Raw genomic sequence first — 18,712 nt, 5'->3', positions numbered from 1 at the left:
CTCTTTTTTTGTTTCATCATCTTCTCTATCTCCCTCATCATCCAAGGAGCCCTTGCTTTGGTTCCCTTACCCTTCCCTCTTGTTGGAATGTACCTAGCCTGTACTTGAAACATCTCCTCCTTAAAGATCACCCATTGTTCCGTTACAGTTTTTCCTGTCAGTCTTTGGTTCCATTTTACCCTGGCTAGATCCTTTCGCATCCCATTGAAGTTAGCCCTATTCCAGTTTAGAAGTTCCACTCTAGATTGTTCCTTGCTCCTCGCCATTGCTAATCTAAATCTTATGATACGATGATCACTCGTACCCAAGTGTTCTCCCACAGACACTTGGCCGACCTGGCCCACCTCATTCCCCAGCACCAGATCCAGCAATGCCTCCTTCCTAGTTGGGCCAAGAACATACTGGTGAAGGAAATTCTCCTGAACACAATTCAGAAATTCCTCCCCCTCCTTTCCCTTTACCCCAGCATTATCCCAATCGATATTTGGGTAATTAAAGTCCCCCAATATCACCACTTATAGCTCTTGCATATCTCTGCAATTTCCCTGCAGATTTGCTCCTCTACCTCCCTCTCACTATTTGGAGGCCTATACAATACCCCCAATAGTGTGATCATATTCTATTTGCTCCTCAACTCAATTCAAGGACTCTCATCATAAATTAAGGGGAAAGATCAGACAGCAGTTCTTAAATGAACACTGCAGCCCTGACAAGTCAATCAGCTATATATCCTGAATATTAAACTCCAGCCCAGTTATAGAAGTTATTAACATCAGCAGAAACAAACCCCAACTGTCAGAATGAACATGGTTCAGTCCTGGATGTGATTAACAGCACCAATAACAACAGAATCCAACCTGTGCAGTCACTTGTGAACTCGCTGATGTTTCAGCAGGTTGCATGATAGACTGAATCCCTTCCCACACAAGGAGCAGGTGAACGGCCTCTTCCCCAGTGCGAACTCGCTGGTGAGTCAGCAGGTTGGATGAACGATTAATTCCCTTCCCACACAAGGAGCAGGTGAACGACCTCTCCCCAGTGTGAACTCGCTGGTGTGTCAGAAGCTCGGAAGAATGAGCGAATCCCTTCTCACACACGGAGCAGGGGATAGACCTCTCTCCGGTGTGAACTTGCTGGTGCATAAGCAAGTGGGATGACCGACTGAAGCTCTCCCCACACATGGTGCAGGTGAATGTCCTCTCCCCAGTGTGAACTCGCTGGTGTAGAATGAGGTTGGATGACTGCTTGAACATCTTCCCACAGTGAGTGCAGCTGAATGGTCTCTCGTCATTGTGAACTCGCTGATGTGTCTGGAGAATGGATGAGCAAGTGAATCCCTTCCCACATATGGAGCAAGTGAATGGTCTCTCCCCGGTGTGACTGCATTGATGAATTTCCAGTTGGGAAGGGTAATTAAATCCCTTCCAACAGTCTCCACATTTCCATGGTTTCTCTGTGGTGCGGGTGTCCTTGTGTCTCTCCAGGTTGGACGATCAGTTGAAGCCTCGTCCACACACAGAACACGTGTATGGTTTCTCCCCACTGTGAATGGTGCGATGTTTTTTCAGGCTGTGTAACTGGTTAAAGCTCTTTCCACAGTCAGTGCACTGGAACACTCTCACTCGGGTGTGTGTGTCTCGGTGCTTTTCCAGTCACACTGATGTTTGAAATCGTTTCCCACAGACAGAACAGACAAACATTTCTCCATCCACATTCAGAGACCAATGATATTCGGGTCCTGATGAATGGAGTGACTCTGTCAGATCTTGATGTGATGTTTGGTTTGAGTTTGCGGTGTGTAAATGCTGCCCTTCTCACAGCCTGTAAAAGGAGTTTACAAAAGCCATCACTGCGAGTCCAGGATAGAAATTGACAAGATTCTCTCCTGGTTCCTGGCCAAGGGGGCCGCGCATGCGCCCTGCTGCCCCGAGCCTCTCAAGATGGCGGCCGTTACCCCAGGCCTGTCACCGGGAGAAAGCCCCGCAGCTGCCGCCCCGCTCGGGGCAAACGCCCGGCCCGGAGGCTCTTTTTCGAGGCCTGAACCCACCCCGGGTGTTTGTGAAGCGGATAATGTTGAGTGTTTTAATAATGGGGGCTGGGGCCGCACTCGGGGTGTGAGCGGCCCGCGTCCCCCCGGGGTTCATGAACCTGCTCCCTGAGCTCGGGGTGTGAGCGGCCCGCGTCCCCCGGGGTTCATTTTTTTTCTCTCTTTTATTTAAATCTGGTAGTACTTGTTACAATTCATCAATTACATGATAAATCCATTACATTCATTAACCACAATAAGGCTAAGCCTTAAAAAAATACAGCTTTAAGATTAACAGTACAAATACAATAATACATTTTTCCAGACAAGAACAATGTCAACAATACAGGTACCCATAGTAAAAAACAATACATACCAGTCCTACTGGCAATCTAGTAACTCTTCATTTTTGCTTGGTATAACCTGTTGTCCTTTTTTCAAAATTTTAACATTCAAGTACAACAGTACTTATACAGCTCATCAGTTACATAGTAAATCCATGACATTCATTGACCAATTATGGTCAACAATATAAATACAACAATAAATTTTACAGGTAAATCAATAATATTTACAGTACAAACTGCAACTATTTAATAAACCAAGAATCCGTACACGCCAGTCCAACTGGCATTGTTCAATCATTCAGTCATTCGTTCCTCCATTGGTCCGTTCGTTCACTCAAGCGTAAGTTCCATGTGCATGACTGCGTACATGTGTGCCGTTTCTATCTGCGTGCATGCCTATGTGTTCGTTCATCTGTGCGGCAGGCTTCACGCTCACCAAGCCGACTTTCACCTGGGGAGCGAGGGCCCTTCATTCGGTCGAACGTAAGTTCCATTGTGTATGCGTGCATATCATTTGTCTACCTGTGTGCATGCGTTCGTTCATCCGTCCGGCAGGCCTCACGCTCACCGAGTGACCCCCGTCCTGGAGAGCGGGCCCTTCATTTGGTCAAATGTAAGTTCCATTGTGTATGCGTGCATGCGTGCATATATTTGTATCCACATGCGTGCGTTCACTAGAGCGTTCGTTCGTTCAATTAAGGAAGGCTTTAACACTAAATAACGCCACAATATAGAAAATCCCACAACCATATCAAAAAATCACTTAAGACTTCAAGTAAACTACTTTTAACCAGAACCCGAAACTTCTTCAAAAAACAAGTAATACCAGTTCAACGCCAGTCCTATTGGCACTCTAATAACTCCTCATCTTCACTTGATGTTATCCAACCATATAATGTCATAATCCTTATCCACAATCTTCAACCTTTCCATAGAAAAGAAGCTGACCACTTTCTCAAATCCCATAAAAGAGGAAAACTGTAATGTATATACCTTTAAGGGGGGAACTACTTTTTACAGCTCATGTATACTGTAGTACCGGCAGTGACCACACCTGTATATAGCACTGAGTAGTAATCTGTACAGTCAGTTCCACTGTGAGCCACGTTGTCTGCAGTCTGTGTCTTATTATACACGGACACAACATTGGCGACAAGGCAAGTTCGAACCTACCTGCAACTCTGCATCACCTCCCGGGGATTCGTTCCTGGAGATCAGTGGATTGGAGGTCAAGGCCAGAGACTGAGGCGTCGACCACGGGCAACCGCCCAGTCATCCAGCAGAGACTCGAGAATTGCGGGGGAGGCTGTCGAGAGCCAGGCTTGGCTTTCCAGTTGAGGTGGTCCAGCGATACGGGCTGGCAACAGGTAGTGCGCTGACCCTTCCCGGACAGCGGTGGGCTAGAGCCCGACCGAGCAGCACGGCAAAGGGCCGAGCAGCGTCAACGGGGGAGAGAGAGAGAGGGCATAGCGCACAGGGTGCAGCCGGTGTTCTGGGGCCGAGCAGCGTTGAAGAGAGGGAGAGAGAGATGCGCAGAAACTGCGAGGCGCTGCCATTGCCACGAGGACCGCCGAGAGCGGCGTTGGCAGCAGCGCAGGAGAAGCGCGTGAAACCTACAGGGCGCTGCCATTGCCACGAGAACCGCCGGGAGCGGCGTTGGCAGCAGCGGGGGAGGAAGGAAAGCGCGGGAGACACCATTTTAAACCACACCCAAAATGCCAAAGAGTGGCAGTATCACCGCATTTTGACAATGAAGTCGAAGATTGGACTACATATGTCGAACGAATAGAGGTGTACTGCAAGGCAAATGAGGTGTCAGATGACAAGAAAGCGTCGGTATTGTTAAATTTAATGGGTGCAAAGACGTATGGTTTATTACGAAATCTAGTAACCCCAACGAAGCCAATGGAAAAGAGTTTTGAAGACATAGTAACGATACTACAGGAACATTTAAACCCCACACCGCTGCTGATAGCAGAAAGATTCCAGTTTCACAAACAGAAAGCAATGCTGATTATTTAACAGAACTGCGCAAACTATCGAAACACTGCCAGTTTGGAGCGGGACTAGCAGATACCTTAAGGGACAAGTTTGAGTGTGGGCTTCAAAGTGAAGGAACCCAGAAACGGCTTTTATCTGAAAAGGACCTTACGCTGAAAAAGGCTTTAAGCATTGCGGTATCATATGAAGCAGCAGCACGGGGCGCTGCAGAGATACAACAGAGACCGCAAGAATATGGCACAAACGAAATGTCATATGGAACAGAGAAGTGCTATCGCTGCGGCAGAACAACACACGACCAGAATGATTGCTGGTTCAAAGACAAAGTGTGCAGACAGTGTGGAAAAGTAGGACACATAGCACGAGTCTGCAGGTCGGGAAAGAAAACCAGCAATAAGAAACCTACCAAAGGAAAGTACAAGAAGGTACATAAGATGACGGAGAATAGTTCAGATGAACAGAAGAGTGATAACGACTCCGAAAGCAGGGAACTGAGTTGTCTGAAACTACATAATGTGATCACAACGGAGGATCACCGAACCATTTGGGTCACTCTCAAGATAGCAGGAGTCCAGGTAAAGATGGAATTGGACACAGGATCAGCCCTAAAAGTCATAAACCGACGGGATTATGAACGACTATTCTCACACATACCCTTGAGAGACACAAAAATTATTTTGAAGACGTACACGGGGCAAAAAGTCTACCACAAAGGAAAAATAAAGGTGACCGTTATATATAACGGTAAGGAAACACCAAAACTAGACGTGTATGTATTACAAGATGGAGGACCACAATTACTGGGACGTGAATGGATCCAGAAAATACAACTGGATTGGCATTCCATACAGGCACTGACTGTGGCTGACAAAAAGGATGACGACGTCACACCTGGGCGACTGTCAAAGATCCTAACTGATGCGAAAGAAGTGTTTCAGCAAGGACTCGGAACACTAAAAGGCATGACAGTGACGATTAAAATTGAAGAAAACGCAAGCCCAAAATGTTTTAAGGCCAGACCGGTACCTTATGCGATCCGCCCAGCCATCGAAGCAGAGCTGGAGAGTCTGGAATGTTCAGGTGTACTGTCCAAGGTAGACTGGAGCGAGTGGGCTACACCCATCGTCCCTGTGATGAAAAAGTCATTGAGCAGCACGCCTGGGGAACCAAGGAAGGTTCGCATCTGTGGGGACTTTAAGGTAACAGTGAACCCGGTCCTTCACACCGTACAATATCCACTTCTGCGGATTGAAGATATTTTCACCTTGCTATCTGGAGGGAAACGCTTCACTAAGATTGATCTGGCCCAGGCGTATCTGCAAATGGAGGTAGAAGAAGCATCAAAAAAATACCTCACAATCAACACCCATAAAGGTCTCTACAAATACAACCGGCTGGTATTCGGGGTAGCATCAGCTCCGGCTATTTGGCAGAGGGCAATGGAACAAGTCCTGCAAGGGATCCCAGGGACCCAGTGTTATTTGGACGACATCCTGGTCACGGGCGAAAATGACAGTGATCACCTTGTCAACCTGGAGCAGGTGCTCACTAGATTGCAGGAATATGGGCTCCGAGCTAACTGCCCCAAATGCGAGTTTTTTAGAAAACAGATCTCGTATTGTGGCCACGTTATCGATAAAGAGGGGTTACATAAGTCCCCAGAGAAGATTGAGGCAGTAGTCAAGGCTCCAGCACTGGAAAATGTGTCACAACTGAGGCCGTTCCTCGGGCTGGTATCAAATCAAATCAATCAAATCAAATCAACTTTTATTGTCATTGTTAGTGCACAAGTGCAGTACAACGAAATGTAGGCTTGCGGCTCCCGAGAGTGTACAATTTGGATTAGGACACTTAAACATTCCAACATACATTTGTACATATATATTAGCATAAATATGACCATAATAAAGTGCATCGGCAGATGTGCAGGCTTTAGTGTTTATTTGTGGAGTTCAGTAGGATGACAGCCCTGGGAAAGAAGCTGTTCCTAAATCTGGTCGTACGGGTGCGAATGCATCTGTAGCGTCTTCCAGATGGTAGGAGGGTGAACAGACTGTGGCTGGGGTGGGTAGGGTCTTTGATGATTGACCGTGCCCTCCGTAGGCAGCGTTTCTGATATATATGTTCTATGGTCGGTAGCCGGGTGCCGGTAATGCGTTGGGCAGTTTTGACTACCCGCTGCAGGGCTTTCCGGTCATGGGAGCTACAGCTGCCGTACCATACCGTGATACAGTTTGTCAGGATGCTCTCTATAGTGCAGCGGTAGAAGTTAGAGAGGATCAGGGGTGACAGATTACATCCCTTCAGCCTCCTCAAGAAATATAGCCGCTGCTGGGCCTTCTTCACCAGAGAGGAGGTGTTGAGGGACCAGGAGAGGTCTTCCGTGATGTGGACTCCGAGGAACTTAAAGCTGGCCACCCTTTCCACCTCCGCCCCATTGATGTGGATAGGGGTGTGGCTTCCGTCTTTGGACTTCCTGAAGTCCACGATTATTTCCTTTGTTTTCTTGGTGTTAAGGGCCAGGTTGTTGTCGGCGCACCACTTCACGAGATGCTGGACCTCCTCCCTGTAGGCTGACTCATCGTTGTTGGTGATCTGGCCTACTACCATGGTGTCATCTGCAAACTTGATGATGGTGTTGGAACCATTAACAGCCACACAGTCGTGGGTGAAGAGGGAGTAGAGGAGGGGGCTCAGCACACATCCTTGTGGGGCCCCCATGTTCAGGGTCGGGGGGGCGGGGGGGAGGTGTGGTTACCTAATTTGACAGACTGGGGTCTGTTTGTTAGGAAGTCCAGGGTCCAGTTGCAGAGGGAAGTGTTCAGGCCAAGAGTTTGGAGTTTGGTGGCCAGCTTGTTGGGGACGATAGTGTTGAATGCTGAGCTGTAGTCTATGAACAGCATTCTGATGTAGGTCTCCTTACCATCTAGGTGATTCAGTGCCGAGTGTAGAGCAGTTGTGATTGCATCCTCCGTTGATCTGTTTGCCCGATAGGCAAACTGGTGTTGGTCAAGGGAGGCAGGAACACTGGCTTTGATGTGGGCTAAGACCAGTCTCTCGAAACACTTCATTATGATGGGTGTGAGTGCGACAGGTCGATAGTCGTTCAGACACGTCACAGCCGCTTGTTTAGGCACAGGAATGATGGTGGCGGTCTTGAAGCATGTAGGGACTACTGCCTGGGCCAATGACAGGTTGAAGACGGCGGTGAAGACATCAGCCAGCTGATCAGCACATTCCTTGAGTACCCGTCCAGGGATGCTATCCGGTCCAGTAGCCTTTCGTGTGTTCACTCTGCGTAGAGCGCCCCTTACGTCGGAGGTCGACAGAGTGAGCACCTGGTCTTCCGGGGGTGGCAAGGCTTTGGTAGCCGGCTCCTTGTTGTCCCTGTCGAAGCGAGCGTAGAAGTTGTTAAGCTCCTCCGGAAGGGAGGCGTCGCTGACCGGGGGACTGGTGTTTTTGCCCTTGTAGTCAGTGATGGACTGGATGCCTTGCCACATGCGCCAGGGGTCCGAGTTGTTGCGGAAGTGATCCTCTATCCGCAATGTCTGTTTCCATTTGGCAGTCCTGATACCCTTTTTTAGGTTGGTCCTAGCTGCTCTGTAAGCCGCCGCGTCGCCAGATTTAAATGCTGCGTCGCGTGCTTTCAACAGTGAGCGGACCTCTCCGTTCATCCAGGGTTTCTGGTTGGGGTATGACCTGATATGTTTGTGGGTCGTGACGACCTCGACGCAGCTGTTGATGTAGAATAGCACTGTGGATGCGTATTCCTCGATGTCATTGTGGGCAAACATGCCCCAATCAGTGCGTTCGAAGCAATCCTGAAGCTCCGATACTGCCCCCTCTGGCCATACTTTCACTGCTCTCATTGATGTTCTCTCTCTTTTGATGAGCGGTTTGTATGCCGGGGCTAGAAACAGGGAGAGGTGGTCAGACTTCCCAAGGTGGGGGCAGGGAATGGCCTTGTAAGCGTCTACAATGCTCGTGTAGACTTGATCCAGTGTGTTCTCCCCTCTTGTGGGGCAGGAGACATTCTGGTGGAATTTCGGTAGTACAGTTTTTAGGTTTGTGTGATTGAAGAAACTACTACCATAAGTTCTTGCCAAATTTGTCTACAATACTACACCCACTGAACACCCGACTGCAAACTGGGGTGCCATGGAAGTGGAGTGACGAATGTAGACGAGCTTTCCAGAAGAGCAAAACACTAATCACATCAAAAGAGGTATTGGCCTATTACAACCCAGCATTACCAATTCGGTTGGCATGTGATGCGTCACCCTACAGCATTGGAGCGGTGCTGTCGCACAAATTCTCGGACGGCTCAGAGAGGCCAATAGCCTTTGCGTCACGATCACTAACCTCAGCCGAGCGTAACTACGCCCAGGTTGACAGGGAGGCCCTCAGCCTAGTGTGGGGAGTGAAAAAGTTCAATCACTATCTGCACGGGCAGAAATTCACCTTGCTGACTGATCACCAGCCTCTTGTCTCCATTTTTAATCCGAAGAAGGGCGTTCTGGTGATGACTGCGCAACGACTACAAAGATGGTCACTTTTTCTAGGGGCGCACCACTATGAGATTGAATATAAGGGCACGAAACAGCATGGAAATGCTGATGGGCTATCATGCCTGCCACTGCCTACTGCGGAGGAAGCAGCAGCAGTGGATCCTGTCGAAATATTCCATTCGACTATAGTTGAATACCTACCGGTAACTAACGCTTGAATCGAAAAGGAAACCCGAAATGACCCGACACTGTCTCGGGTATATGATTTGACGGTGAAGGGATGGCCAGCACATGGCGACTCACTGTTGCCAGCATTCTCGACAAGGAGAGAACAGCTGTCAGTGTGCCGGGGGACCTTGATGTGTGGATCCCGAGTGGTAATTCCACCCAAGTTAAGGGATAGAGTGCTCAATGAGCTTCATGAGGGTCATCTGGGAGGGGTAAAAATGAAAAGCCTAGCCAGGGCTTATGTGTGGTGGCCGGGAATCGATAAACAAATTGAGGACCTGACCAAGAGTTGCTCAGGATGCCAGAAAGTCCAAAATGCAACACCACAGGCCCCTCTACACCCAACGGAGTCGCCCTCATCTCCATGGCAACGGGTGCATATTGATTATGCTGCTCCATTCATGGACTCAATGTTTTTAATAGCCGTGGATGCGCACTCAAAATGGCCTGAGGTCATCAAAATGTCCTCCACCATCACGGAGAAAACTATTGCAGTCCTACGGACCATTTTTGCCAGGAATGGCTTGCCAGAACAGATTTGAGTCATAGAGTCATAGAGTTATACAGCACAGAAAGAGGCCCTTCGGCCCATCGTGTCTGCGCCGTCCATCAAGCCCTGTCCAATCTAATCCCATTTTCCAGCATTTGGTCCATAGCCTTGTATGCAATGGCATTTCAAGTGCTCATCCAAATGCTTCTTGAATGTTGTGAGGGTTCCTGCCTCTACCACCCTTTCAGGCAGTGAGTTCCAGACTCCAACCACCCTCTGGGTGAAAAAGTTCCTCCTCAAGTCCCCTCTAAACCACCTGCCCCTTACCCTGAATCTATGCCCCCTTGTTATTGACCCCCCTACTAAGGGGAAAAGTTCCTCTTTATCTACCCTATCTATGCCCCTCATCATTTTGTACACCTCAATCAGGTCCCCCCTCAGCCTTCTTTGCTCCAAGGAAAACAACCCCAGCCTGTTTAGTCTTTCTTCATAGCTGAGGCACTCCATCCCAGGTAACATCCTGGTGAATCTTCTCTGCACCCTCTCCAAAGCAATCACATCCTTCCTATAGTGAGGTGACCAGAACTGCACACAGTACTCCAGCTGTGGCCTTACCAGCGTTTTGTACAGCTCCATCATAACCTCCCTGCTCTTATATTCTATGCCTCGGCTAATGAAGGCAAGTATCCCATATGCCTTTTTAACCACCTTATCTACCTGTTCCGCTGCCTTCAGGGATCTATGTACATGTACACCAAGGTCCCTCTGACCCTCTGTACTTCCTAGGGTCCTACCACTCATTGTGTATTCCCTTGCCTTATTTGTCCGTCCAAAATGCATCACCTCGCACTTTTCAGGGTTAAATTCCATTTGCCACTTTTCCGCCCATCTGACCAACCCGTTTATATCGTCCTGTAGCCTGAGGCTTTCCTCCTCGCAATTTACCACCCCACCAATTTTCGTGTCATCTGCGAACTTACTGATCATACCTTTTGCATTCTCATCCAAATCATTAATGTAGATCACAAACAGCAAGGGACCCAGCACCGATCCCTGAGGTACCCCACTGGACACAGGCTTCCAGTCACAAAAGCAACCTTTGACCATCACCCTCTGCCTCCTGCCACTCAGCCAGTTTAGGATCCAACGTGCCAAGGCACCCTGGATCCCATGGGCTCTTACCTTCTTGGCCAGTCTCCTATGCGGGACTTTGTCAAAAGCCTTACTGAAGTCCATGTATACCACATCCACCGCATTTCCCTCATCCACACACCTAGTCACCCCCTCGAAAAATTCAATCAGATTGGTCAGACATGATTTACCCTTGACAAAGGCATGCTGATTATCCCCGATTAATCCTTGCCTCTCCAAGTGGAGACTAATTTTGTCCCTCAGAATTTTTTCCAATAATTTCCCTACCACAGATGTTAGGCTCACTGGCCTGTAATTCCCTGGTTTATCCCTGCTACCCTTCTTGAATAATGGTACTACGTTAGCTTTTCTCCAGTCCTCTGGTACATCCCCTGTGGCCAGAGAGGTTCTGAAAATTTGTGTCAGAGCCCCTGCAATCTCCTCCTTTGCCTCACACAGCAGCCTGGGATACATCTCGTCCGGGCCTGGGGATTTATCCACTTTTTGGCCTGCTAAAACCGCTAGTACCTCCTCCCTCTCGATGCTAATATGTTCAAGTATATCACAGTCCCCTTGCCCGATTTCTATGTCTACATCGTCTTTCTCCATAGTGAACACAGATGCAAAAAATTCATTTAAAACCCCACCTACATCATCTGGCTCTACACACAGATTGCCACTTTGGTCCCTAATGGGCCCTACCCTTTCCCTGGTTATCCTCTTGCCCTTAATATACTTATAAAACACCTTAGGATTTTCCTTTATTTTGCTCGCCAGTGTTATTTCATGGCCCCTCCTCGCTCTCCTAATTTCTTTTTTAAGTATGCCCCTGCACTTTTTATACTCCTCTGGGGCTTCCTCCGTCTTTAGTCTTTTGTAACTGCCAAAAGCCCCCCTTTTATTTCTAATGCATTTTTGTATATCCCTTGTCATCCAAGGTTCCCTTTGCTTGTTGGTCCTACCCTTGACCTTTACAGGAACATGTTGGCGTTGTACTCTCTCTATTTCCCTTCTGAAAGCCTCCCACTGTTTTGATGTGGATTTTCCTATAAGTAGCTGCTCCCAGTCCACTTTGGCCAGATCCTGCCTTATCATATTAAAATCGGCCTTCCCCCAATTTAGAACCCTTATTTCCGGGCCATCTTTGTCTTTTTCCATGACCACCTTAAATCTCATCGAATTATGGTCACTGTCGCCAAAATGCTCTCCTACTGACACTTCCACCACTTGCCCGGCTACATTCCCTAGAATTAGGTCCAGTACCGCCCCCTCTCTTGTAGGACTTTCTACATGTTGGCTCAAAAAGCTCTCCTGGATGCACTTTAAGAATTCTGCACCCTCTAAGCCTTTCATACTCTGACTATCCCAATTTATATTGGGGAAGTTGAAATCCCCCACTATTATTACCCTATTATTTTCGCACTTCTCTGAGATTTGCCTACATATCTGTTCCTCTATCCCCCCTGACTGTTTGGGGGCTGATAGTACACTCCCAGCAAAATGCTTGCCCCCTTTTTGTTTTTAAGTTCTACCCATATGGCCTCATTTGAGGAACCCGCTAATATATCATCCCTCCTTACAGCAGTAATTGACTCCTTAATTAATATTGCAACACCCCCTCCCCTTTTACACCCCCCTCTGTCTCGCCTGAAGATTCTATACCCTGGAATATTGAGCTGCCAGTCCTGACCCTCCCTCACCCATGTCTCCGTGATAGCAACAATATCGTACTCCCATGTGTTCAACAACAACTTCAGTTCATCCACCTTATTTGCAAGACTCCTTGCATTAAAATAAATGCCTTCCAGCCTTGCCATATTCCCTTTTGCCTTCACATATTTGCTCTGCCTTCCCAGCTGACTTGTTTTTTCCTCCGTATTTGGCTGTAAATCACCCCCTACTATAGCTCCACTCTGTATCCCATCCCCCTGCCAAGTTAGTTTAAACCCCCCCAACAGTGCTAGCAAACCTCCCCGCAAGGATATTGGTCCCCCTCTGGTTCAGGTGTAAACCGTCCGACTTGTACAAGTCCCACCTTTCCCAGAAGCAGACCCAGTGATCCAGGAAACTAAAGCCCTCCCTCCTGCACCATCCCTTTAGCCACACATTCATCTGTTCTATCTTCCTATTCCTATACTCACTGACATGTGGCACCGGGAGTAATCCAGAGATTACAACCTTTGAGGTCCTGCTCTTTAATCTTTTACCTAGCTCCCTAAATTCTTGCTGCAGGACCTCATCCCTCTTTTTACCTATGTCGTTGGTGCCAATGTGGACCACGACCTCTGGCTGTTCGCCCTCCCCCTCCAGAATGCCCTGCAGCCGCTCAGTGACATCCTTGACCCTGGCACCAGGGAGGCAACAAACCATCCTGGATTCATGTCTACGGCCACAGAAACGCCTATCTGTTCCCCTTACTATAGAATCCACTACCACTATTGCTCTCCCACTCTTTTTCCTCCCTTCCTGGGCAGCAGGAGCACCCCCAGTGCCAGGAAGTTGGCTGCTGCCACCTTCCCCTGGTAAGTCATCCCCCCCAACAGTATCCAAAGCGGTATACCTGGTTGAAAGGGGGATGGCCACAGGGGTCCCCTGCACTACCTGCCTGCTTCTATTGTTCTGCCTGGTGGTCACCCATTTCCCTTCTGCCTGTGCAGCCCTACCCTGCGGTGTGACCAACTCACTGTACGAGTAATTCGCGACCCTCTCAGCATCGTGAATGCTCCACAACCCATCCACCCGCAGCTCCAGCGCCCCAAGACGGCCCATTAGTAGCTGCAGTTGGATGCATTTCTGCCACACATGTTGGTCAGGGACACTGGCAGCGTCCCTGAATTCCCACATAGAGCAAGAGGAGCATATCACGGGGCTGGGCTCTCCTGGCATGACCTACCTCTTTAATCAAGTTAAATTAAACCAATTCAATATCACCAGTAAAGTAAGCCTTACCTGGTCTCTGGAGCCCTTTGTAGGCCCGCTGTACCGCTGAAGTACCCGCCGAAGATCTGAGGCCTTGCCTCACCTAACTCCCTGACTCACCCAACTCTCAGCACTCTGTGAAAACCGCACTCAGTGCAAGATTGCACTTCAAAGCCTGTTTTTATAGGCCCTGAAACAAAGACTTGCTGAGCTGAGCCCAGCTACAGGAGAACCAGGTTAACCAGATTACTCCAGTTTCCCTTGTTAACTGTCTTCAGCTGCTCTGAGTTGTAGGACTTGTTTATCCCTTTTTAACCCTGCTTAAAGCTGGGAAATTTAGATTTTAAACAGTAAACAGTTCACAGTAAATGTGAAACAAACAAAAGTTTGATTTCAGCAACCAGTTAAGACTCCCTGACTCACCCAACTCTCAGCACTCTGTGAAAAACGACAACAGACCACAGTTTGTGTCCGAAGAGTTCCGGAGGTTCGTGAAAAAGAATGGAGTAAGGCATTACACATCCGCCCCGTATCATCCAGCCACAAATGGATTGGCTGAGAGGTTCGTACAAACCTTTAAGAAGGCAATAAAGGCTATGTACAATGACAACATTCCGCTGCAGCACAAGGTGGACAATTTCCTGTTCGCCTACCGGAATGCGACACATGCAGTCACCAACCAGGCCCCAGCCATGATGTTCTTTAACCGAAGGTTAAGATCTCGCCTGGATTTGCTCAGACCAAACGTACGAAGAGATGTTGAGAGTAAGCAATTCCAGCACATCCATGAGAAGCCAACAAGGAGCTTCAATGTAGGGCAACCAGTCTTGGCCCGCGACTACCGAACAGAAAAATGGCAGCCAGGAACGATATGCACATGGCAGGGCCCACTAATGTACACAGTGGACGTTGGGGAGAGCATCGTGAGATGCCATGCTGACCAGATCCTAGAGTCACAGGAACAAGTCAACCCCATGCCTCGCCCATACATACCCGGTGATGAACCCGACGTACAGGTCGCATCTACCCCAGAAACAGTAGCATCGGAAGCTGATGAACCAACCGATGACAGGGGGCCAGAATCGCCTCCGCACCAAGAGCAAGACACTCGGGAAAGGCGCTATCCAGAAAGGATCAGGAAGCCTCCCCAAAGACTGAATATATAAATAGACTATTTTCAGCTAATGTTGCATGTTAAAAGTGTTAATTGTAATTAGTTTGATATTTAATTGTTAAATGAGTGTTATGGTACTGTTAATCTAAAAGGGGAGAAATTGTAATGTATATACCTTTAAGTGGGGAACTATCTTTTACAGCTCATGTATACTGCAGTACCGGCAGTGACCACACCTGTATATAGCACTGAGTAGTAATCTGTACAGTTCAGTTCCACTGTGAGCCACGTTGAGTAAACACCTGTTGTACCATTCTCCTGCAGTCTGTGTCTTATTATACACGGACACAACACTATCAATCTCAGATTTAAAACTAACAATTGATCTCGCATCAATGACCATTTGCGGAAGAGAGTTCCAAACTTCTACCACCCTTTGTGTGTAGAAGTGTTTCCTAATTTCACCCCTGAAAGGTCTGGCTCTAATTTTTAGGATATGTCCCCCAGTCCTAGAATCCCCAACCAGCGGAAATAGTTTTTCTCTATCTACCTTATCTGTTCCCCTTAATATCCTGAAAACTTTGATCAGATGACCCCTTAACCTTCTAAATTCTAGGGAATTCAACCCTAATTTGTGTAATCTCTCCCCGTAAGTTAACCCTTGAAGTCCAGGTATCATTCAGTAAACCTACGCTGCACTCCCTCCAAGGCCAATATATCCTTCCTAAGGTGTGGTGCCCAGAACTGCTCACAGTACTCCAGGTGTGGTCTAACCAGGGTTTTGTACAGCTGCAGGGTTTTGGCCTCAGCTGGAGTCTTGTGTACAGTTCTGGGCACCACACTTTAGGAAGGATGTCAAGGCCTTGGAGAGGGTGCAGAAGAGGTTGACCAGGATGGTACCAGGGATGAGGGACTTCAGTTATGTGGAGAGATTGGAGGAGCTGGGATTGTTCCCCTTAGAGCAGAGAAGGTTAAGAGGAGACCTAATAGAGGTGTTCAGAATGATGAGGGGTTTTGATCGAGCAAGTAGGGAGAAACTGTTCACTCTGGCAAGTAGGTCGGTAACCAAAGGTCACAGATTTAAAATAGTTGCTAAAAGAACTAGAGGGAAATGAGGAGAATTGTTTTCACACAGAGGATTGTTAAGATCTGGAACGCACCATCTGAAAGGATGCTGGAATCAGGTTCCACAGGAACTTTCAAACGGTAATTGGACATGTACTTGAAGAGGACTAGTTTGCAGAGTTCTGGGGATAAAGCTGGGGCTTGGGACTAAATTGGACAGCTCTTTCAAAGAGCCGGCACAGACACGATGGGCCGAATCACCTCCTTCTGTGCTGTGAGATGCTTTGATCAGTGTGAACTCGCTGGTGTCCCTTTAGGCTCTTCGAGCTTTTAAAGCTCTTCCCACAGTCAAAACATTTAAAGGGTCTCTTGTCAGTGTGAACAAGCTGGTGTGACAGGAGGGTGGATGAATGAGTGAATCCCTTCCCACACACAGAGCAGGTGAATGGTCTCTCTCCAGTGTGGAGGAGCCGGTGTCTCATCAGATCCCCGGAGCTTTTAAATCTCTTCCCACAGTCAGAACATTTAAAGGGTCTCTCGTCAGTGTGAACAAGCTGGTGTGACAGGAGGTTCGATGATTCAGCGAATCCTTTCCCACACGCGGAGCAGGTGAACGGTCTCTCCCCAGTGTGGAGGAGCCAATGTCTCTCAGCTCCCCAGAGCTTTTAAAGCTCTTCCCACAGTCAGGACAGTGAAATGGTCTCTCATCAGTGTGAACTCGCTGATGTGCCAGCAGGTTGGATGAATCAGTGAATCCTTTCCCACACACGGAGCAGGTGAATGGACTCTCTCCAGTGTGAACTCGCTGATGTGCCAGCAGGTTGGATGAATCAGCGAATCCTTTCCCACACACAGAGCAGGTGAATGGCATCTCCCCAGTGTGTAGGTGTTGGTGTCTCTTCAGCTCCCGGGAGCTTTTAAAACACTTCCCACAGTCAGAACATTTAAAGGGTCTCTCGTCAGTGTGAACTCGCTGGTGATGCTTCAGATCCCCAGGGCTTTTAAAGCTCTTCCCACAGTCAGAACATTGAAATGGTCTCTCATCAGTGTGAACAAGCTGGTGTCGCACCAGATCCCTGGTGCTTTTAAAGCTCTTCCCACAGTTAGGACACTGAAATGGTCTCTCCCCAGTGTGAGCTCGCTGGTGTTTCTTCAGTTCCCCGGGGCTTTTAAAGCTCTTCCCACAGTCAGGACACTGAAATGGCCTCTCCCCAGTGTGAACTCGCTGGTGTGTTTGCAGGTGGAATGAACGAACAAATCCCTTTCCACACACGGAGCAGGTGAACGGACTGTCCCTGGTGTGACTGCGCTGTTGAACTTCTATTGCAGACGGGGAACTGAATCCCTTCCCGCCGTCCCCACCTTTACCCGGTTTCTCCCCGGTGTGATGGTGCACGTGTCTCACCAGGTCAGGCGATCGGCTGAATCCGCATCAACACATCGAACACGTGTGCGGTTTGTCATCGCTGCGATTGCTGCTTTCTCCTTCCATGTGCAAAGGCCGATGATATTCAGGTCCTGATGAATCGAGTGACTCTGTCAGATCTTGATGTGATGTTTGGTCTGAGCTTCCCGCCTGCAACTGCTCTACTTCTATAACCCTGTAAATTGAGATCAGAAAAGGATCAGAGGCAAACTGTTGTTTAATTTTCCTCTTTCCGAACCCAGGGGCAGTGAAGCTGATTTTAAGGCTCCAGTTGCTGAAAGGTTGGTTGAAAGGATCAGCAGTAATGGTGGCTGTAATACCCACAAGCCCCCAGCGCTCCAGAAAGCGCTCTGTTGACTCTGAGTCCCGCGCATGTGCTCATGGCCCCCGCGCTCTCCCTCCTGCTCCACAATCGCCCGTCCCAATCGGTCCACAACGCGCATGCTCAGCGCACAAAACCCCGCGGTTGGAACACCGGGCGCGCATGCGGAGCCGCAACATCTGGTACATGTGCGCGGCTCAGGTGGGGGCGAGTCGGTGTTTCACCTCAGCCGCCAGGGAGGTGCGCATGTGCAGGACGACCCAACATTCTTCCTGTCAGCAATCACTCCCTCATTTCTTTAATAAAAACAGAAAATGCTGGAAATACTCAGCAGGTCAGGCAGCATCTGTGGAGAGAGAAACAGAGTTAACGTTTCAGGTCATTGACCTTTCATCAGAACTGCTTGTTCTTTCGCGTCAGCTGTGACTCAGTTGGTAGCACTCTTGCCTCTGAGTCAGAAAGTTGTGGGTTCATAGTCCCACTCCAGAGACTTGAGCACAAAAATCTAGGCTGACACTCCAGTGCAGTGCTGAGGGAGTGCTGCATTGTCGGAGGTGCCGTCTTTCGGATGAGACATTAAACTGAGGCCCTGTCTGCTCTCTCAGGTGGATGTAAAAGATCCCATGGCACTATTTCGAGAAAGGTAGGCTTGCATTTATACAGTGCTTTCATGACCAGCAGACGTCTTGAAGTGCTTTACAACCAACGAGGTACTTTTGGAGTGTAGTCACTGTTATAATGTGGGAAAGAGCAGGGGAATTATCCCTGGTGTCCTAGCCAATGTGTATCCCTCAATTAACATAACAAAAAGATAGATTATCTGGTCATTATCACGTTGCTGTTTGTGGGAGCTTGCTGTGCGATTATTGACATCCACGTTTCCTACATTACAACAGTGACTACGTTTCAAAAGTACTTCATTGACTGTAAAGTGCTTTGGGTTGTCCGGTGGTGGTGAAAGGCGCTATATAAATGCAAATCTTTCTTTCTTCACTGGTCTCACCAGCGCCCTTTTCTGGCTGTTGGTTGATTGACAGCATGCGTACACGGGATGGCGGTTTGGGCCGAGTCCGGCACAGCGACCCCTCCTGGTCACCAAGGGTAATAACCGCGCATGCCAAGAGGAGACCAACCC

General features: G+C 48.6%; 1 pseudogene; it reads right to left on the bottom strand.

Annotated features, from left to right (window-relative positions):
• Positions 1-865: 865 nt before the first annotated feature.
• On the bottom strand, positions 866-10,937 carry LOC147118547 (uncharacterized; annotated as a pseudogene).
• Between the last annotated feature and the right edge of the window lie 7,775 nt (positions 10,938-18,712).

The sequence above is a fragment of the Somniosus microcephalus genome, chromosome 4, assembly GCF_052327205.1.
Source record: "Somniosus microcephalus isolate GS21.2 chromosome 4, FLI_Smic_1.0, whole genome shotgun sequence".
Taxonomy (NCBI): Eukaryota; Metazoa; Chordata; class Chondrichthyes; order Squaliformes; family Somniosidae; genus Somniosus; species Somniosus microcephalus.
Note: the sequence above shows the minus strand (reverse complement) of the source record. Positions and strands in the feature narration are given on the sequence as shown.